Source organism: Nomascus leucogenys, unplaced genomic scaffold, assembly GCF_006542625.1.
Source record: "Nomascus leucogenys isolate Asia unplaced genomic scaffold, Asia_NLE_v1 001289F_43959_qpd_obj, whole genome shotgun sequence".
In the NCBI taxonomy this organism is placed as follows: domain Eukaryota; kingdom Metazoa; phylum Chordata; class Mammalia; order Primates; family Hylobatidae; genus Nomascus; species Nomascus leucogenys.
The window spans coordinates 37,695-44,020 of record NW_022096136.1 but is presented as its reverse complement, the minus strand read 5'-3'; the positions used below and the strand labels follow the sequence as shown (position 1 = coordinate 44,020).

At 38.7% G+C, this 6,326-nt stretch overlaps 1 pseudogene; it reads left to right on the top strand.

The window, feature by feature from the left end:
• The first annotated feature begins 2,609 nt into the window (after positions 1–2,609).
• On the top strand, positions 2,610–5,224 carry LOC100595378 (annotated as a pseudogene).
• Positions 5,225–6,326: the final 1,102 nt, after the last annotated feature.

Genomic DNA, 6,326 nt, shown 5'->3' with positions numbered 1-6,326 from the left:
CCTCTCCACTCCCTCCCACCCTGCCCGCGCTGTTTCCCTGGGGCCCGCAGCTTCAGCAAATTTCCCTGCCGCGCCGGAAAGCCGTCCTGTTGCTCACTGTCACCCTTCCTCCTTTTCTGTCCCATTCTCTCTCCCCACTGGGTCTCCGACACGACCCTCTCTCCTCCCGGCTGTCCCCAGAGCCCCTCTCTGCTTCCCCAGCTCAGCCCCCTCTCTGAGGGCTTCTCCCTCCCACCCCCAAGAGGAATTTCCTGGCTCCCACGGGGTGCCCCCAATCCCCGGGGCCTAGGTCAACCAGACAAAATTATTTTAAATGGGAAGATTTGAATTCCATTGAATTCATGAAAGCAGGAATCCATCTGGTCATATTTTAAATAATTTTGAAATGATAATAGTAACTATCAATTTAAAGTTTAACCAGAATTCAGAATACCCACCATTTTACCAGAAAAAAAAAAAAAAAACTGTTATAACTAACCAAGTCAGTAAGTTTTCAGGATACAATATTAACATATGAACATCAGTTGCATTTTTTTACAGTAACAAAATATCTGAAACAGGAATAAAGATAGTTCCATTTACAATATTATCAAATAGAATGAAATACTTAGGAATGAGTTAACAAAGATATGAAAGATCTGCATACTGAAAACTATAAAATGTTGAGGAACAAAAATGAAGAATACAAAATGGGAAATATATTATGTGTTCATGGAGTCTAAGAATTAATATTGTTAAAATATCCATACTACACAAAGTGATCTATAGAGTTAAATTTCTATCAAAATTTTAATGCCATTTTATTAAAAATGTAGAACAACAATTTTAAAATTAGTATGGAACAACAAAAGACCTCAAATAGCCAAATACTGAGAAGAAAAAAAAGGCTGAAAGCCTCACACTTCCTGATTTCAAACTATATTACAAAGCTGTAGTCATCAATATAGTATAGTATTGTACCTACATAAAAAACCAATAGAACAGAAGAGGACCCAGAAATAAACTCACAAAAGTACAGTCAACTGATCCCGCAGAAAGGAGAAAGGATAAACACATCAAGGAGTGGTGTAGGAAAAACTAGCTATGCACAGAAAAAAGTGAACCTTTCTCTCATATCATCACAAAATGAATTTGAAATGAAATAAAGACGTAAACATAAGAACTGAAATCATGAATCCTCTGAAAAAAAATGGGGAAAAACCTCCTTGACACTGGTCATGGCAATGATGTTTTGGATATGACACCAAGAACACGTCAAAAAAAGCAAAAAATGAACAGGTGGAACTATGTCAAAGTAAAAATTTTCTGCCCAATAAAGGAAACAACAAAATATAAAGGCATTATAGGAAATGGGAGAAAATATTTGTAAACCATATGTAGGATAATATGTTACCATCCAAAATACATGTCATACTAATCAATACAAAAAAGAACCCACAGCAGAATTAAAAGCAATTTCTTGATTAATAATTGGGCAAAATATATAAATAGCAATTTTTCCAAAGATATACAAATGGCCAGCAGGTATATAGAAATAAAACATAAAAGCTACACAAATTTAAAAAAAATGAAGCAGTTTATTCTACAATTTGCACTTATTTTCTTAAATTATAGAATATCCTAGGATGTAATATTGCACAATGAATAAAATGATGTTTGAGAAAACTGTTAAAATAAATAAATAAATAAAATAAAAAAAATGCTCAACGTCACTAATTATCAGAGTAATTAAAATCAAAATCACGATGAGATATCACCTTATCCATGGTGTTTGGATGCCTGTTATCAAAAAGTCAAAAGATAAAAAGTGCTAGGGTGTAGAAAAAGAGAACACTTGTACACTGTTGCTGAGGATGTCAATTGGTGCAGCTATTATGAAAAACAATATGGAGGTTCCTTAAAATTTTTAAACTAGAACTACCACTAATCCCAATTGGGAGTATATAGACAAAGGACATAAAATCAGGATCATCAAGGGCATCTGCACTCCTCTGATACAGATAAATAAACTGAGAGATACATAGTTTCAGCTTTGATACAAATGAAACTCTTTCATCTACAACAATATTGATAAATCTTGCAGACATTATGCTAAGTGAAATAAGCCGAATACAGAAGGGCAACTACTGCATGATCTCGTTTGTATGTAAAATCTAAAAAAGTAAATTAAAATAAAAAATAAAAAGCCATGGAAACAGTAGAACCGTAGTTCCCATGGGCTGGGAAGAGGGGAAAGTGAGGAGATAGCCATGGAAGGGGCACACCTTCAGTTATAAGGTGAGTAACTTCTGGGGACCTAATGTACAGAATAGTGACTATAGTTCACAATACTGTGTACTTGACATTTGCTGCGAGAGTAGATCTCAGGTGCTCTCAACACACACACAGAAACGCATTAATTATGTGAGGGGATAGATATGCTAACTAGCTTAACTGAGATAATTTAAAGACTACTGACATCTCAAAACACTATGTACACCCTAAAAATATACACTTTCCAATTTGTCAATCATAGCTCAACGAATGCAGAAAAAAACTAAGAGTGACCAGCAGGGCATATCAAGCCACACGGAAACTCGATTTAAAACACGCTTGGCCACTGTTTCCAGCTAAACTCAGGGAACCGCCAGAGCGCTTCTGGCCCCTGGACTTGGACGCTCCTCCCGCCCCCCGTGGCTGGGGAAGGTACAATCGTTCCCAGGATTCCAGGCCGCGCAAATCCGGCAGGGCCATCGCCGTCCCCTTGCTCTTGCTGCCGCCCCGGTAGGCCCCGCGTTTCGGGGCGTCCAGGCCGGGGAGGCGGCCTGGGGCTGCCCGCGCGCCCCCATGGCTGTGGCTCCTCCGGCCCCCGCTTCGGCCCCGCGCAGCACCTCCGAGGCCGCAGCCTTATGGCGCCCGAACTCACGGCCTCGGGCCCGTACCCGCCGCCAGCGCCTTCGCTGTGGCCGCTCCTCCCCCTCCCCGAGCCCGAGCTGGTCCAGCGGAGGAGGGCGGAGAAGCTGGAACCGGAAGGCTGAGCTGCAGGCGGCAGGTGCGGGAACGGGAGAAGCTATGGCCTCGCATAGGACGGCTGCTCAGAGCGATATGAGCAACCCCCAGGAGCTCCGCACGCAGCTGAAGAACTCAGTAACGTACTCCGCTGTGGAGAAATGGAGATAATAAAAGTCTGATGTAGAAATACTCACAGAGAACCATGCTCCTTGGTCAATCTCAGATTATTATTATCAGACCTACTCTAATGATGTTAGTCTTCCAAATAAAGTGAGTGACTGAACTGTCAAATCAGCAAGATCAGGATATTGAAACTCCTGCTTTGAATTCTAACGACCAGTTATAAATAGAAAATGATGCTCACCCTGGTACTGATAAAACAGCAAATGTTGAATGTAGACAAGAGGGTCATTTGCCTCAAATTCACAGGAGCCAGCATCTGCATTAGCAGCACAAGATACGTCCTTAGAAGGTTCGTCATTAGCTGAAATTTGAGAGCTGCAGCAGAAGCGGCTTTATCACAGACTGGATTTAGTCAATGATGAAACTGCTGGACGGTATTTTAACCACAGCATTTGTTTCTGTTAAGATTCTGAGAATCAAATATATTATGATTTAATTTATTACTACTGTGATGTGGAAAGTGGTCGCTATCGGTTTCATTCTCGAGGTAGATTCGCAACCTTATCAGACTTAATAGCACAAGACAAAAATAAAAATTGAAAAGAAAGGATCCAGATTCTTCTACAAAAAAAAAAACTGAGGAAAAGATTTGAATTCAGAGGATCAAAAAAGCCTTCAGTGTTGAACATAAAGCTGCAATGGGAAAGAAAATTTCACAAATGTGAAAAAAAAGCCAATAAGGATTCATCACAAAAATAATCCCCCAAAATTCACTGTTCCAGTTAGTGGAATATATGGAATCTCTCTTTTTTTTTTTTTTTGGAGACGGAGTCTCGCTCTGTTGCCCAGGCTGAGAGTGCAGTGGGCGATCTCCTCATTCAAAGCTCCGCCTCCGGGTTAGCCATTCTCCTGGCCTCAGCCTTGAGTAGTGGAATCTCCTCTTAATGAAAACGTCCACATTCAATTTAAGGTGAGAAATCACAGAGACTCCATGGTGAACAGAAGAAGGTGAAATTACAGACTCTCAGACCGAGGCTAGTTATGATGAAGGCGTTACGAGTAAAGGCAATGCAACTGCAAAAGATACTGAGGAGGAAGGATGAGGGAAAAAGTGTGGCCCTCATATGTGAGAGTAACTGTCATTAGATCACCCGTGTTACAGACAGGATCACTCGTCTCATCATCAACGGCTGTAAAACCTGCTACAAATGGAAGGGAAATGATAGGAAGGCATACTCTTTCGAATCCCTGAAGTTGGGTGTAAGGATTCACATGCCAGAGATTTATTTTGACCATGACTTACAAAGTTATGTCCTTTTGGATCAGGCCGTCAAAATGGAACAATTGTTAAATGGAAAATGGATTGTTCAGCTGAAAACTAAATGTGACTCTTATGAACCTGAGCATGGAGATAAAGTGAAAGTTGGAGACACTGTGTTATCTTATTACATTCACCCTGGTAAGTAATAGCTGTGTTGGATGTCACCAGGGCAGGTTAGAGCTCACCTTTTCCTTGATAAGAAAGATGAATCATTTGTTGGTCCATCATTAAACTAAGAAGGAAACGAGTTGGAAAGAAAGAAAGGATTTTAAAAATATATGAGAAAAATACGGTTTTACAGAATACAGACTACAAGATGAAAGGATACTGGAGAATCAAAAATATAAAGATAGAGCTGAAAAAACATAGGGAGCAGATTGGAAGTGAAGGAAATTTCCAAAGAGATGATGCTTCCTGCATCTGTTCATTCTGAAATTACCTGGATAGCGACAAAGGTCAGGAAGATGTAGAAAAAGATGTGTGAAAACAGGAGAAAGCCTGGGGAAGGATGGTGGGAGAATAAAAACTCCAATACAGCCTCAGCTTCGGCAACACATGCAGGATTGGAGACAGACAAACCATCCCTCGATTAAAGAAGACTCACCTTCTCCAAAACAAGAACAACAACAACAACAACTGGGACACAGCACAGGAGAGGTTTGCTGAAAACTTTCAACAACAACAACACTGGACAAAGCACAGGAGAGGTTTGTTGGAAACTTTTCAGAAACTAAACTTCAAAAAGATGACCTAGGAACCATTCCTTGGGTAAAAGGGACTGAGGAGTGAAGGTTAATCACAGAAGAAAACTCAAGCTTTTTTATAAATAGAGTTGGCAAACTCTTATTTTATTGCAGAACGTTTCTCCCCAAAAAAGTCAGTGGCACAAGAAAGCTGTGTCACAATTTACCCCTTCCTGATTCAGAAATGTGTAATAAAATGTGGTTTGCAGCTTTTAAACACATTTTTAAACTAATTATTAGTGACTGAATTAAGTTATGCAGTAAGTGAACTAAAGTTCACAGGGCACAGATACGTTTATCAAACTTTACTATTTTATCTTGTCATTGACAACATCCGTATAAATAATTAGCCATATGAGCAAAATTCATAGAACCACTTAAATGTACATTTGTCCTTGTCTCCATATATTCATACTAGTATGCACAGAAAATACAGCAAAAGAAACATCTAAAGTCTATAAAAATAAATCTGACAATATACATTCTTGTTTATGCCCTTCAGGACCTAGATAAAAATGTTGAGACAACATCAACAGTGATGCATACATTTTCTTATATTCGGAATAGCCTAAATCATATTAAAGAACTAATGAACAGGTGACATGTCACAGAAAATTCACCTTTTATTGTTTTCTTCGGTGAAGAATCTGAATTTGTTGATATATATTATACATCAGCATTTGTATTTGGTTTGTTTCATAGGTAATGAAATGTTATACATGAACAAATGAGTACAGTATTGAAAGAGTCCATGTGCTGGCATTCATACTTTTTATAAATACCATTGCAGGCAATGAAGTGTGCCAGAAAAATCTGATTTCGAGTACAAAAGGAATATGTAGCCAGGGCCTCAAGCTCAATATATTTATTGAAAATTGTCCTAAATTTCCATAAAACATTATAATGTTAAATTACTCATTTCAATAAATTATGAATTAAACAAAAAATACAAATGATGTCTTCTATGGATCAGGGAAGTGCTAATGAGACAGAATGGCCATTGAAGCCAAAGATCTGAATTCAGGTAAATAATTTTACTCATATTAGTTTTTATGTTAGAGAAAACAATACTTCTGGCCATATACTATTTATTGCAAAGGAGTATTTCAAAAATATGTACATAATGTATAATTAATTTTCTAATGGTA